Raw genomic sequence first — 16506 nt, 5'->3', positions numbered from 1 at the left:
TTCCATACAGCCGTTACAAAGTAGTTTGTGTAACACATAGCACAGTGACTTGGAAGACAACACATCTTCTAAACTTCCATGTCTAGTTGCAGGGGGTTCATTTGAATTGAAAAAAATGCTCCGTTATTAAATGAAATAATTGTTTTGCTCCATGAGGTAATCCAATGTGTTCGCCACCATCTTGTCTATTTCAAAATCCTCTCTCATTGATTGAGGTGGGTGTCCACCCCAAGTGCCGCATGTCAAGACAACGACCCTACCGTTATGCTCGTTCACACTGCAAAGCACGGCGTTCGGGAATGCAATCATGTTTACATTAAAGACACTGTGGAGCCGACACGAGATACGGGTCGGAAAACTTTCCTCAATGCAGGAATGGGATATGCCACTGTACTCCAAGTTTTCGTCATAATGCTAACTATCAGGAGCCACCTGATAGTGGCAGTGTCAGCCAATCAGCTCATTTGTTGTTCAACCCAACATGTAATTTCATAATGGATGCTGTGGCTACTGCTAGTTAACATGGAGGACAAAAAGGGCAGTTTTCAGGGAAAACTAGCAGTATTTAAAGAGCAGTGTTGATTATAGGTACGATGTGGAGTACAGTGGCATATCCCATCCCTGCATTGAGGTACGTTTTCCAACCCATKTCTCACACCAGCTCCATTGTGTCTTAATGTAGTAGCCATGACTGAGTTCAGACTTCAGTGCGTCTCAGTGTAAAATAGCTTCACGATAGGGTCGGTATCTTCTGGCAAGTACATTAGGTAGACTAGCTAGTTAGTTAGCTAATTTACAGTGGTTGGTAGAATATAGAATAAACTCTCGTTTACCGTTTAGATGAGTCTTCTCTCAATGAAAGCTTCTTCGATGTTTGTTTTCCCGAGTTGAAGGCTGCTAACGCGTTAGCTACTGCTGGTACACAGACAGGTTAACATTAGTGTAGGGTAAGCTAGCAGCTGCTAGTGCAGTGCTGAGTTCCCAAATGTTTAACGTTAGCTAGCTAAACGGACAATACGCAGCAACCAAGTTAGCCTTTTCTTCTTATCTAACGGTAACAGTAACTTAGCTGTCAAACAAGGTGTCAGCTCACCTGCTCCTTTAGCTAGCTAATTATCTAAAACGTTAGTTACCGTAAGAAAAAATTCGATAAAAAAAAATATCAATGACAGGATCATGGATTATGAGCCGATTGAAGAAATGCCGATATGTATGCGGTTCGTTAGCGATACCGCGTGTCAACCACCCRCCGAATGGTTAACCCAATGCTAACTAATAATGGTAACAATAAATCGCTAGTTAATTAGTAACGTTGGCTCCATGGCTAACCAAACGCTGCCCTGGCTGAGTTGGCTCACGGTGAAAGCCACTGCACTGTCAAACGCTATCGACTCAAAACCGCACACACGTGAGAGGTATCTACATCGAACGTTGAAGATCAAATCAGAGAGAAAGCATCCAATAACTTCTAAAACGGAAATAACGAGAACCTTACACTTTAGATAAWATAAAGAAAAACGAGATTCCCTTCAGCTCCGGCTTCCAATACTGTGTGATTGCGACCCGCAATTCGGGGTGTTCCTGCATGTGCATTCTCTYCAGGAACGCCCCCCRCCAGRCTTTACCCTCGAACACTTCTTCATKMTCTTCTGTATTATTGCGGTCCACAAACAAATGTWATAGGTGCATGCCGCCCCCTACTCTATTGTGTAGGATGAATTCGTTACACTTTGTGAAAAATTGCCCTACCAACTAACCCAGTACCCATTAAAACCTCACCACTATTCCACAAATTATCTGATCCTACTCCAGGCCAGCAGCCTGGGAGGACGGGTCACTATCATTCAAACATCTTMTAACTCTTATTCTTCCCAGCTCTGCAGATTTTCCTGTGAGGAGGCAGTCATTAGATCATTTATTTTGGTACTGTCCATATGTAGCTCGTTTTTGGTCACAGGCCTAGGAATGGCTGAAGAATTGCAGATAGCAATACTGGGTGATTTTAAAAGTCATAGTCAATCGATCAATAATATAATWATTATTTTAGCAAAAATGTTTATCTTTAATTTACAATCTGTATAAACTATGAGAATAGAAAGGTACAGTACTTTTGTGAAGCAGCACAGTTTAAAAATATATGGCAAAAAGAAATCCAATATGGATGGTGTTAAGAAATAGATGGGAYGGGTTGAATGGAGCTGAAGGGTGGGACTAATAACAACAAGATAACAAATGTAAAACATACGGTGTCTGTAAAATGTACACTACRGTTCAAAAGTTTGGGGTCACTTAGAAATGTCCTTGTTTTTGAAAGAAAAACWWTTTTTTTGTCCATCTAAATAACATCAAATTGATCAGAAATACAGTGTAGACATTGTTAATATTGTAAATGACTATTGCAGCTGGAAACGGCAGATTTTCTTTAATGGAATATCTACATAGTAGGTGTACAGAGGCCCATTATCAGCAACCATCACTCCTGTGTTCCAATGGCACTTTGTGTTAGCTAATCCAASTTTATCATTTTAAAAGGCTAAATTATCATTTGAAAACCCTTTTGCAATTATGTTAGCACAGCTGAAAACGAAGCTGAAGAAGCAATAAAACTGCCCTTTAGATTGAGTATCTGGAGCATCAGCATTTGTGGTTTTGATTACAGGCTCAAAATGGCCAGAAACAAAGACCTTTCTTCTGAAACTCGTCAGTCTATTCTTGTTCTGAGAAATGAAGGCTATTCCATGCGAGAAATTGCCAGGAAACTGAAGATCTCGTACAACGCTGTGTACTACTCCCTTCACAAACAGCGTGGCTCTAACCAGAATAGAAAGAGGAGTGGGAGGCCCCGGTGCACAACTGAGCAAGAGGACAAGTACATTAGAGTGTCTAGTTAAGAAACAGATGCCTCACAAATCCAACTGGCAGCTTCATTAAATAGCACCCGCAATTGAGACATCTGTGGCATTGTGTTGTGTGACAACTGCACATCTTAGTTTTGTTTGCACACCTTTTGTTGTCCCCAGCACAAGGTGCACGTGTGTAATGATCATGCTGTTTAGTTAGCTTCTTGATATGCCACACCTGTCAGGTGAATGGATTATCTTGGCAAAGGAGAAAGCTCACTAACAAGGTAAACAAATGTGTGCACAAAATTTGAGAGAAATAAGCTTTTTGTGAGTATGAAAAATTTCTGGTATATTTTATTTCAGCTCATGAAACATGGGACCAACAGGTTTGTATGTAGACCTACTGATAGCTAACTGTAGCTCTGTCTCGTAAACTCTTTAGGTAACAGTGATCTTTAGGTGATCACTGAAAAGTACATTTCCTGAAGAACATGTGGTGTGTTTGCTAGCTTGTTATAAAGCATGTATGGTTTTGAAATATGTTATAGTAGTGCTAATGTCTGCAGTAGTAATGGTGGTGACTGGTTTTAGTTGAAAAAAGTAGATAGATGAAAAGTTAGGGTAGCCTGAAAATATGAAAGTTGGTTTGGTGTCTGTAGCTTGAACGGTTCAAGAGTTACTGTTTGTGGGTTATTTCATGCAGATGTATGCACATTTATTCAATCATAATTGATAAAAGTGTTAAAGAATTTGAAGTTAGGATAGCCTGAACATGTGAAAGTTGATTTAGTGTCTCTAGCTTGAACGGTTCAAGAGTTACTGTTGGTTGGTTATTTTATGCGAATTTCTGCAAATTTACACTACCGGTCAAAAGTTTTAGAACACCTACTCATTCAAGTTGTTTTGTTTTTACTATTTTCTATATCGTAGAATAATAGTGAAGACATCAAAACCATGAAATAACACATATGGAATCATGTAACCAAAAAAGTGTTTGAGAAAGTATTGGAGATTCTCCGCCCTTTGCCTTGATGACCGCTTGGCACACTCTTGGCATTCTCTCAATCAGCTTCACCTGAAATGCTTTTCCAACAGTCTTGAAGGAGTTCCCATATATGCTGAGCACTTGTAATAATAACAAGATGGTAACTTTACAAGTATAGTTGTGGAGCTTGCTAAAGCTCTTTAAAAGTATTTTTGTGGTAGAAGTTTAAAACATTTTACTTTACTATTTAACACCCTAGAGTTGATTGACACACCGGTGCATCCATCTAAGTTACATAACAAAAAAATCCCCATCAAAATCTGTCGGTTTAAGCTAGATATATCTGGGGTTTTTGCATTGGATGTGTCTCAATCAGAGGAGGATGGTGTGAGGAGCTATAGGAGGACGTGCTCATTGTAATGGCTGGAATGGAATTAATGGAATGGTATCAAACACTTCCAACACACGGAAACCACTCTGTTCCAATRGTTCCTTTCCAGCCATTACAATGAGCCCCTCCTCCAATAGCTCCTCCCACCAGCCTCCTCTGGTCTCAATCACCCACATCTGCCAATGATGCACTTCCGCATCTGCGGTGAAAGGTGGCAGAGCTAGAGCKGTGTTTGTCAGACCATGAGACATCCCGAAAATCGGTCTCCTCACGAAAACGTCTGTAGCGTCTGAAAGGTTTGACCTATAAACTATTATGCTTTACGACCTCCAAAAGTGTCAGAAGTCGGTACCATCGATGTGCCAACTTCTGTTTGGTAGCGTCCGCACCATTTGGGCTACAAAATAATGGGACCCCAATAAGGGGAGATTCTCACGAACACGATGGTGTTCTCCATTTTGCTTTACGACCCCCAAAAGTGTCACCGGACTTGTCTGAAGGTAACCAGTACCAATTTTGTTTTTATTAATGGAAGAATCAAGGTAGTTTTGTGCCTACCCTCAAAAATGTGTTAAATATGTGTGAAATGTGTTTTTTTATATCCCCTAGATTTAGGACAGACACTTCAAAACCTTGTTTCTTTCGATTTTTTGGTTTTACTATCCTTTTTGCCATTTATGAATGTTATTCAAAGTGTTTCTCTGGGCTTTAGAAGTAAAGACCAAAATCTATATTTTATCAAATTGTTTTTTTATATTTCATTTTGTTACCTAAAGGGGTCCTAAAATTGCAAATCAAATAGCTAAATGACCAGTAGTTGTGTTCAGTGGTTGTGGTCTTTAGTGGTCAGTAGTTGAGTGGTTGTGGTCCTTAGTTTAGTGGTCAGTAATTGTTAAGTTGTGGTCAGTAGTTGTGTTCAGTAGTGGTTAGTAGTTTATATAAGTAGGTGTATGATCAGTAGTTGTGTGGTTGTGATCAGTAGTTTTGGTCAGTAGTTGTGTGGTTGTGGTAATTCATTGTGGTTTGTAGATGTGGCCAGGTGGTTGTGGTCAYTAGTTGTGGTGGTCAGTAGTTATGGTGATTAGATGTGTGGTCAGAAGTTGTGTGATTGTGGTCAGTASTTGTGTGGTTGTGGTCACTAGATGTGGTCAGAAGTTGTGTGGTTTTGGTCAGTAGTTGTGTGGTCAGAAGTTGTGTGGTTGTGGTCAGAAGTTGTGGTTGTGGTCAGTAGTGGTGTGGTTGTGGTCAGTGGTTGTGGTCAGTAGTTGTGGTTGTGGTCAGTAGTTGTGTAAGTAGTTGTGTGGTTGTGGTCAGTAATTGTGTTCAGTAGTTGTGGTCAGTAGTTGTGTGACTGCAGTCTGCAGTTGTGTGGCTCAGTTGTTGTGTGGTCAATATTTGTGTGGTTGCGGTCAGTAATTGTGGTCACTCTCTTCACCCTCACCATAATTGTTGCCTTCTGTGGCTGTGAGTATCCATAGCAACGGTTCTGTTCAGGCTGCTCAATGATGACACAGAGAGCTGTTAGTAGATGTTAACTAGCCACCTTTTGTCACTCTAGAAGCTATTCCTAATCCGCTCTATCCAATCAGAGGGMTACAGCCCACCTGTGTCTTTAGAGACAGGCAAACTAGCCAGTTGGGTTATTTAGAGCATGMAGCATGATCCTGAGAAGGAGGACAAAGCTATTGAGCCTTAGAAATATTATCTTTATCATTCCAGGTCGTCCAGACCAGGGAAGCATTTGAAATCTTAGCACTAGCTGTTCGGTCCGAACAGATTCATAAATCATGGGAATTTGTCGAGCTATGAAGACGTTCTCTCCTGCCGAGCAAAGCGTTGCTAGGGAACAGTAGCCTWGGAAACATTGCTCCCTTATGGCTAAAGCAAGTGTGAGAAACATGCTAACATACAGTACGTTTGTGATTTAATACTAAATAAATACTGCACTCTGGCCCACAAAACGTATTTGTTAGATTCATGATACTGTTGTTAGACAAAGCAAAGAAAGTGACCTTCAAAGCGTGATGTAGTTTTATTGGAATTTGTAGCTGTTGTTGCAGCTGTTGTTGACATGACTTGCTGCATCTAGAAAAAGAGTAGTTGATGGCTAACTAAAACAGCTCTATCTACTGTCTGATTCAAGCTATTCCTAAAATGTCAAATGCTCTGTTTTTGCTGACTTGTTGGGGTAGTGGTCAAAATGGCAGTTGTTTGCAAAAAAGTTACAGAAAATGTTGTTGATGTGGTTACTAAAACAGCTGTAATGTTTTATCAGAATATTRTTTGGGATTGAAACACCATATGAGTAACAGAGAAGTAAACAAAGATGTAAACGTTCAAAATTTTGTCTAAGTTGTTGCAAAGCGCTCAAAGTAGCTGAATTGTGTCAAAAATGGCATTATTGCATTTACAATTAATGGAAGTTGGAAGTGATAATGTCACAATGGGGCCTGCAATAATGCCTTTTTGATGGATGACGAKGAGGACGAAAAGTTTCATATTTCAAAAAGTATACAAGATTTCAAAAAGTTGTATACAAGCAACTCAAGCATGACCATTGTGCACATTTTAACGTTTGAGCTGCATCTCTAGCTTAAACGGTGTAAGAGAAGTAGCGTGCTAAATAATAATAAGAAGAAGACGAAGAAGAAGAAGTATGTCAAATGATTGAAGCTGGAGATTTTGATTTGCAAGCTTCACAATAACTTTTTACAAGTAAAGTTCTGGGGCTTGCTAAAGCTCTTTAAAAGTATTTTTGTGGTGGAAGTTTAAAACCTTTTACTTTTACTATTTAAAGCAAAAATGTTTTAAAGTATGTATGGTTTTGGAAAACATTATCGTAGTGGTAGTGTCTGCGGTAGTAACTGTGGTAACTGTGTTATATTTGAAAAAGTAGGTACATGAAAAGTTAGGATAGCCTGAACATATGAAAGTTGGTTCGGTGTATCTAGCTTGAACGGTTCAAGAGTTACAATTATTGTTGTTAGGTATTATATGCTCATTTATACATATTAACGAGTTATAATTTATAGTGCAAACCAGTTAGACCAAAGCTAGTGCGAGCCAGAGCTAGCTAGCTATGCCCAGGACCAGAGCTGGACAAGAGCTAGTGCTGAGCAGTAGTTGTGGTCATTAGTTGTGTAGTTGTGGTCAGTTGTTTTGTTGTGGTCAATAATTATGTGGTTGTGGTCCTTAGTTGTGTGGTTCAGCATTTGTGTGGTCAGTTGTTTTGGTTAGTAGGTGTGTGGTTCAGTAGTTGTGGTAAGTAGTTGTGTGGTTTTGGTCAGTAATTGCGGTCAGTAGTTGTGTTCAGAAGTGGTCAGTAGTGTTGGTAAGTAGGTATGTGGTCAGTAGTTGTGGTCAGTAGGTTTGTTGTTGTGACCAGTAGTTTTGTGGTCAGTCGTGTTGTGTTGTAGTTGTGGCCAGGTAGTTGTGGTCAGTAGTTGTGGTCAGTAGGTTTGTTGTTGTGACCAGTAGTTTTGTGGTCAGTCGTGTTGTGGCCAGGTAGTTGTGGTCAGTAGTTGTGGTGATTAGATGTGTGGTCAGTAGTTGTGTAGTCAGAAGTTGTGTGATTGTGGTCACTCTCTTCACCCTCGTCATAACCTTTGCCCTCTGTCTGTGAGTACCCATAGCAACGGCTCTGTTCGGGCTGCTTAATTAATGATGACACAGAGAGCTGTTAGTAGACGTTAGCTAACCACTTTTGTCACTCTAAACTCCGACAAAGAGCTGTAACTGTTTTTTGGTAGAAGCTATTCCTAATCTGTTCTATCCAATCAGAGGGGTATAGTTGAGTTATTTAGAGCATGGAGCATGATCCTGAGAAGGAGGATTAAGCTAGTGAGCATGAGATATCTTCTCTTTATCATTCCAGGTCATCCAGACCGGGGAAGCATTCGAATTCTTTGCAATAGCTATTTGGTCTAAAGCCGTTTCACCGATCATGTGATTTTGTCGAGCTATGAAAACGTTCTCTCCTGCTGACCGACACGTTGCTAGGCAACAATTGTCTTGGTAACACTGCTCCCTATGTGTAAGAAACATGCTAACTTACAGTATTTTTGGCCTTTAATACTAAATAAATACTGCACTCTGACCCACAAAACGTATTTGCAAGATTCATGACAACGCAAGGAAAGTGAAATTCAAAACGTGATGTAGTTTTATTTGGACTTTACAGCTGTTGTTGGTAAATAACTAACGTTAATCTGCTAGCTTCTGACACGACTTGCTGCATCTAGAAAGAGAGCAGTTAATGGGTTATTAAACAGCTTTATCTACTGATTGATACAAGTTATTGCTAAAATGTATTCTGCTTTGAAAATCAGAGGAAAATGTCATACCCTCTGGGTGGGCTGCACCAACATGGTTTAAATGAATCTAAGGTTAGAGCTCATCTAGGTTTTGTAAATCTAATTTGTAATTAATCAGATATGTGTTGCACCACTTCATTTTAAATTTGGATGAGTAAATCTATGATTAACGGTTTTAAACTGGGATTAATAACAATGTAATGATGTTAGGACTACTGTAACTCCATCGTGAAAGGTTATCATGGGTTGGCTGATTTGAAATAAAAATCCGTTATTTGCCAGTATTTACTAGACCAAAAATTCATTTGTTAGCTAACGGTAGCTACTGTAGCTAGCTAGTTTATAAACTAAAATAGCATCAAATATAATTTATTGTTGTCATTACTGAACGTTATTTAGGCATTTTATTATTTGTCCCCTAGCCACCTGATCATTGCACGTCAAAGGAAGTTCACATTTCTCCGCTCATGAAAAAAAAAATATTGTCGGAGCTGATGGAGGAATTTAGTAACGTACTGGAGGATGAAAAGACAGACAACACGACTGTCAAAAAGAAAGAAGAGTTAATGAATCGACACAGATTAAAGCGAAGATGGACCCAAATCGGATGAAGATGTGCTGAAAAAACTTCAAAGTGAAAGCCAAAAAGAATGTGGCAGAGGAGAGGCGGGGGCTATTTCAGACCGGAGGGGGGCCTCCCTCCAAGGTAATTGATCCTCTCTCTCAGAAGATATGTGAAATGATTCCCCAGCAGTTTGCACCTCTCCATAACCCCTATGATGTCGACAGACAACTACTGTAGAACCACCAATATTTAGTAAGCATAAATAAATAAGAATAAATAACTCTACCGCACCTGCTGTCTCTAACTCTGAATGAACTGACATTTACTCCTGAGGTGCTGACCTGTTGCACCCTCTACAACCACTGTGATTWTTATTATTTAACCCTGCTGTCATCTATGAACGTTTGAACATCTTGGTCATGTACTGTTTTAATCTCCAACCGGCACAGCCAGAAGAGAGCCTGGTTCCTCTATGTTTCTTCCTAGGTTCCTACCTTTCTAGGGAGTTTTTCCTAGCCACCATGCTTCTACATCTGCATTGCTTGCTGACACAGCAAGCACATCCCCCTACCTCGGCACCATTTCTCTCTGTCTCCTACAACCAGGCTGCTGTGGTCAGAGAGGTCATAAATTCCCGGGGAAGATCCTGCCTCATGGCCAGACAGTATAGAGAGAGAGTGAGTGTCATAGAGAGAACAAAGGAATTTCTTCCACCTCACAGAACTGGAGGTGCGAACAGTATTTATGTTCTGGAAAACGTATAAAAGATCGGTGAAGAATCCAGCTATGAACTGGTCCGTTTGGTACAATTTGTGAAACTCATGAGAGACAATACGGCCACATTACCAAAACGCTGTTTATATAATAGCCTCAGTTATGAGGCTTACATCTAATTGTTGTATATGATGAATGAGTGAGGATGATACTGTTTGTCAAATTGTGTAATGTGATTTTGGACTGTTTAATGAAGGAAACTCCAATTCTCTTTGGAGTTTAACTAAATCAGAGGACCGCCCATGAGCACAGTTATAGATCGGGCATCCTGGGACAGGCCCTTTTCTGCTCTTCTGAATAAAACCCCCACCCGGGTTTTCTATCACCGGACCAGCTTACCTCGATAACGAGAGGGCCAAGGTTTGAGAGGAGACCATAAACCTAAGGTTTGAGTAGATGGCTGAATATTTTAACCACACCACGTGGTTAAACTCTTAGACTATCGATACTGACAGAATAAGAACAAGTCTTTGATATTAATTACTAGTCTGCAGCTAGGACTTTGGTATCATTGAACACGAAGAGAGACAACTGCCGAAACATCTATTCTATAACYACATGAATGAATGTCACTCTGAACTATCCATTCTAACCATGACAGAGAGAGGGCGGACAGACTKTCCAACAGAAACTAACTTTTCAACAGAGATCCCGACGACACACTGAGCGTAAATATATATATTGATTGTGCAAAGGATTAGCATTTCAATTGTTATAATTATCACTRTGTCTAACAAGCCGCCATGCCGGTTTAGCCCACTAGGGCACATTCTCCTATCTTTTCCTTGTAAACATATCTACTGTTTGTTATGCATTTCTGTGAATTACTTAGTTAGTAAATAAATGATTTTAAGACAATTGATGTATGGATGACTCATAGTGAAGACTGGGTTCGTGCAGATAACCAACAATTTACAACTTTTGGAATGAGACTAACGTGAGGTAAAGAATACGTCATTAATCAGAAGACTAAGTGATCAGATATTAACATATCTGAAAGTAATTAGGAAAATTATAACTTTGTAATCTGAATATTTTCCTTGGTGSCCCGACTACATYATTAATCAGTTTAATCGCGTAATAATAATTACAGAGYATTTTTGATAAAGATTCATCTTCAGTTTAATGATGRCAAAGACACGACACTGTATAGCATTTTGTGACATTGGCTGATGTAAAAAGGGCTTTATACAGTTGAAGTCGGAAGTTTACATACACCTTAGCCAAATACATTTCAARTCAATTTTTCACAATTCCTGACATTTAATTCTGGCAAAAATTCCCTGTCTTTGGTCAGTTAGGATCACCACTTTAATTTACGAATGCGAAATGTTAGAATAATAGTAGAGAGAATTATTTATTTCAGGTTTTATTTCTTTCATCACATTCCCTGTMGGTCAGAAGTTTACATACACTCAATTAGTATTTGGTAGCATTGCCTTTAAATTGTTTGACTTGGGTAAAACGTTTCAGGTAGCCTTCCACAAGCTTCCCACAATAAGTTGGGTGAATTTTGACCCATTCCTCCTGACAGAGCTGGTGTAACTGATTCAGGTTTGTAGGCCTCCTTGCTCGCACACGCTTTTTCAGTTCTGCCCACAAATTTTCTGTATGATTGTCAGAGTCGCGTGTATAGGTGGCAGGGAAGTCAGGCGCAGGAGAGTCAAACGGAGTGTAAAATGMAGTCTTTTAATGAATGTCCCAGTAACATGCTCCATAACYCTCATAAGAAAAMAACATAAACAAATATGGGTACGAAGACCCATCGCGCACCTATACACATAAACACAACACTAACAATAAACAATCTCTGACAAAGACATGAGGGGAAACAGAGGGTTAAATACACAACAGGTAATGGATGGGATTGAAAACAGGTGTGTGGGAAGACAAGACAAAACCAATGGAAAATGAAAAATGGATCGATGATGGCTAGAAGACCGGTGACGTCGACCGCCGAGCACCGCCCGAACAAGGAGAGGAAACGACTTCGGTAGAAGTCGTGACAGTACCCCCCCCCCCCCCCCCCCCCCCCCCCCCCCCCCCCCGGGGGGGGGGGGGGGGGGGGGCGGGGGGGGGGGGGGGGGGGGTTTTAATAACAGGAGAGAAACACCAACCCCCCCCCCCCCCCCCCCCCCCCCCCCCCCCCCCCCCCCCCCCCCCCCCCCCCCCCCTGACGCGCGGCTCCAGCGGAGGGCGAGGTGCAGGGCGATCCGGATGGAGGCGGTGGAATTCCTTTAACATGGAAGGATCTAACACGTCCTCCACCGGAACCCAGCATCTCTCCTCCGGCCCGTACCCCTCCCAGGCCACGAGGTACTGAAAGCCCCTCGCCCGACGTCTCGAATCCAAAATGGATCGAACAGAGTACGCCGGGACCCCCTCGATGTCTAGAGGAGGCGGAGGAACATCACGCACTTCAGCCTTCTGGAGCGGGCCAGCCACCACCGGCCTGAGGAGAGACACATGGAACGAGGGGTTAATACGGTAATTAGTGGGCAGTTGTAACCTATAACATACCTCGTTCACTCTCCTCAGGACTTTAAACGGCCCCACAAACCGCGGACCCAGCTTCCGGCAGAGCAGGCGGAGGGGCAGGTTTCGGGTCGAGAGCCAGACCCTGTCCCCTGGTGCGAACACCGGGGCCTCACTGCGGCGACGGTCTGCGCCAATTTTGGGCTGCCTCCCAGGTTTCCTCAGCGCGCCGAAACCAATTGTCCACCGCAGGAGCCTCAGTCTGACTCTGATGCCAAGGAGCCAGAACCGGCTGATACCCTAATACACATTGAAAAGGAGTAAGGTTAGTGGATGAGTGACGTAGCGAGTTCTGGGCCATCTCTGCCCAGGGCACGAACTTCGCCCACTCCCCCGGCCGGTCCTGGCAATAGGACCGCAGAAACCTTCCCACATCCTGGTTAACTCTCTCCACCTGCCCATTACTCTCGGGGTGAAAACCTGAGGTAAGACTAACCGAGATCCCCAGACGTTCCATGAACGCCTTCCAGACCCTTGATGTAAACTGGGGACCCCGATCAGACACTATATCCTCAGGCACCCCATAGTGCCGGAAAACGTGTGTAAACAGGGCCTCTGCAGTTTGTAAGGCCGTAGGGAGAKCGGGCAAAGGGAGGAGACGACAGGACTTCYAAAACCGATCCACAACGACCAGGATCGTGGTGTAACCCTGTCAAGGTGGAAGATCAGTCAAAAAATCKACCGACAGGTGCGACCACGGCCGTTGAGGAACGGSTAAAGGTTGAAGCTTACCTCTGGGCAGGTGTCTAGGAGCCTTGCACTGGGCGCACACCGAGCAGGAGGAAACATAAATCCTCACGTCCTTAGCTAAAGTGGSCCACCAGTACCTCCCATCAAGACAGCGCATCGTCCGACCTATCCCAGGATGACCAGAGGAGGGTGACGTGTGAGCCCAATAGATCAATCGMTCGCGGACAGCAGACGGAACGTACAGACGACCAGCTGGACACTCAGGAGGAGAGGGCTCTGCACGTGARGCCCGCTCAATGTCCGCGTCCAGCTCCCACACTACTGGCGCCACCAAACACGAAGCTGGGAGTATGGGAGTGGGATCCATGGACCGCTCCTCTGTGTCATACAGCCGAGACAATGCGTCTGCCTTGACGTTCTGGGAGCCTGGTCTGTAAGTAAGYGTAAACACAAAACGAGTGAAAAACATGGCCCACCTTGCCTGACGAGGATTCAGTCTTTTCGCCTGCCGGATGTACTCCAGATTGCGGTGGTCAGTCCAGATGAGAAAAGGGTGTTTAGCCCCCTCAAGCCAATGCCTCCACGCCTTCAAGGCTTTTACGACAGCTAACAGCTCCCGGTCCCCCACATCATAGTTTCGCTCCGCKYGGCTGAGCTTCTTCGAAAAGAAAGCACAGYGGCGAAGCTTCAGAGGCACACCCGAACGCTGAGAGAGCACTGCTCCTATCAGAGTCTTCAGGTGTCCAAAAGCCCTGTTCGCCTCAGCCGACCACTGCAAGTGCACCGGGCCCCCCTTTAGCAGTGAGGTAATGGGAGCAGCAACCTGACCAAAACCCCGGATAAACCTCCGGTAGTAATTGGCAAACCCTAAAAAACACTGCACCTCCTTCACCGTGGTTGGAGTCGGCCAATTACGCACGGCTGTAATGCGGTCGCTCTCCATTTCCACTCCTGAAGTGGAAATCCGATGCCCTAGGAAGGAGATGGATTGTTGGAAGAACAAGCATTTCTCAGCCTTGACATATAGATCATGCTCCAACAGGCGACCAAGCACCCTGCGCACCAGGGACACATGCTCGGCGCGTGTAGCGGAGTATATCAGAATATCATCGATATACACCACTACACCCTGCCCGTGCAGGTCCCTGAAGATCTCATCTACAAATGATTGGAAGACTGATGGAGCATTCATCAACCCATATGGCATGACAAGGTACTCATAATGACCTGAGGTGGTGCTAAATGRCGTCTTCCACTCATCAKCCCTCCGAATACGCACCAGATTGTACGCACTCCTGAGATCCAATTTTGTGAAGAAGCATGCCCCGTGCATTGACTCAATAACGGTATTTATCAGAGGTAGCGGGTAACTATATTTCACCGTGATTTTGAGACCTCGATAATCAATGCACGGGCGTAAACCGCCATCCTTCTTCTTCACAAAAAAGAAACTCGAAGAGATGGGTGAAATGGATGGCTGAATGAACCCCTGACGCAGGGATTCAGAGACATATGTATCCATAGCCACCGTCTCCGCTTGCGACAGGGGATACACGTGACTCCTGGGATATGCAGCGTCTACCAGGAGATCTATCGCACAATCCCCCCGTCGATGGGGTGGTAATTGAGTCTCCTTCTTTTTACAGAAGGCGAGAGCCAAATTGGCATATTCTGGGGGAATGCGCACGGTGGAGACCTGYTCTGGACTTTCCACCGTAGTAGCACCAACGGAAACCCCTAAACACCTACCTGAGCACTCTCGCGACCACCCCGTGAGAGCCCTCTGTGGCCAAGAAACAGTGGGGTTATGACAAGCTAACCAGGGTAGGCCTAGCACCACAGAATACGCAGGGGAATCAATAAGAAAAAGACTAATCTTCTCCTTGTGACCCTCCTGCATTATCATATACAAAGGTGCGGTGACCTCCCTAATAAACCCTGACCCTAATGGTCGACTATCTATGGCATGAATAGGGAAAAGCATATCCACAGAAACAATAGGGATCCCTAAACTATGAGCTAAATTTTTATTAATGAAATTKCCAGCCGCGCCTGAATCTACTAGCGCCTTATACTGGGAATGCAGGGAAAAATCCGGAAAAGTGACAGAGACAAACATTAGTGCAACAGAGGGCTCTGGATGAGAATGGTGCCTACTCACCTGGGGTGATGCCAGAGTGCCCTGCCTGCCTTCTCTATTCCCAGAGGAACCAACCCGGCACCGACCAGCAGTGTGATCTCTGCGACCATAGGTGGTGCTCGAGCGGGAACCCCCTCCGGTCTCCGGAGGTTCGGGAGAGAGGGTGCGGGAGGATGGAACAACCAGACCCCGATCTAGACGTCCACGAGTAGCCAGCATGTTGTCCAGCCTGATGGACATGTACACCAGCTGGTCGAAGGTGAGGGTGGTGTCTCTACAGGCCAGCTCCCGACGGACGTCCTCGCGTAGACTACAACGGTAATGGTCGATCAGGGCCCTGTCGCTCCATCCAGCGCCGGCAGCCAAGGTCCTAAACTCCAAAGCAAACTCCTYTGCACTCCTCGTCTCCTGCCTCAGATGATAGAGGCGCTCACCTGCCACTTTGCCTTCGGGTGGGTGGTTGAATACTCTCCGGAAATGACAGGTGAACTCCTCAAAATGGTCCAACGCCGCATCCTCCTCTCTATACACAGCGCTGGCCCACTCCCGGGCTTTCCCGGTGAGGCATGAGACGAGGGCGCAWCTCTTCTCCCGGTCGGATGGTACTGGGGAGACCGTGGCCAGATACAYGCTCAGTTTAAGGAGGAAACCCTGGCAGCCAGCAGTATCTCCGTCGCAACTCTTCTCCCGGTCGGATGGTACTGGCCGTGGCCAGATACAAGCTCAAGGATATGTCGATATACGACCGCCGAGCACCGCCCGAACAAGGAGAGGCAACGACTTCGGCAAAAGTCGTGACAATGATTGAGGTGAGGGCTTTGTGATGGCCACTCCAATACCTTGACTTTGTTGTCCTTAAGCCATTTTTCCACAACTTCGGAAGTATGCTTGGGGTCATTGTCCATTTGGAAGACCCATTTCTGACCAAGCTTTAACTTCCTGACTGATGTCTTGAGAAGTTGCTTCAATATATCCACATAATTTACCTGTCAACTTAGTGTATGTAAACTTCTGACCCACTGGAATTGTGATACAAGGAATTAAAAGTGAAATAATCTGTCTGTATACAATTGTTGGAAAAATTACTTGTGTCTTGCACAAAGTAGATGTCCTAACCGACTTGCCAAAACTATAGTTTGTTAACAAGAAATTTGTGGAGTGGTTGAAATACGAGTTTTAATGACTCCAACCTAAGTGTTTGTAAACTTCTGACTTCAACTGTKAATACATTTGATTGATTGATTGAACTGGTAAATATCAATGAATATAA

At 43.8% G+C, this 16506-nt stretch overlaps 1 protein-coding gene across 8 annotated transcripts in view; it reads right to left on the bottom strand.

Moving 5' to 3' along the window:
* Positions 1 to 1602, bottom strand: part of LOC111969681 (R3H domain-containing protein 2) — a 75593-nt gene extending 73991 nt beyond the window's left edge. For 3 of the 8 annotated variants that reach the window (XM_023995850.3, XM_023995859.3, XM_023995851.3), the window contains exon 1: positions 834 to 1597. The gene's annotated coding sequence lies outside the window, so the exon portion shown is untranslated. Of the gene's footprint in view, positions 1 to 833 lie in introns of all 8 variants that reach the window. The other 5 variants (XM_023995855.3, XM_023995857.3, XM_023995856.3 and 2 more) reach the window with 3 other exon arrangements.
* Positions 1603 to 16506: the final 14904 nt, after the last annotated feature.

The sequence above is a fragment of the Salvelinus sp. IW2-2015 genome, linkage group LG11 (genome assembly GCF_002910315.2).
Source record: "Salvelinus sp. IW2-2015 linkage group LG11, ASM291031v2, whole genome shotgun sequence".
Taxonomy (NCBI): Eukaryota; Metazoa; Chordata; class Actinopteri; order Salmoniformes; family Salmonidae; genus Salvelinus; species Salvelinus sp. IW2-2015.
The sequence above is the reverse complement of the archived record's forward strand: the minus strand, read 5'-3'. Positions and strand labels throughout refer to the sequence as shown.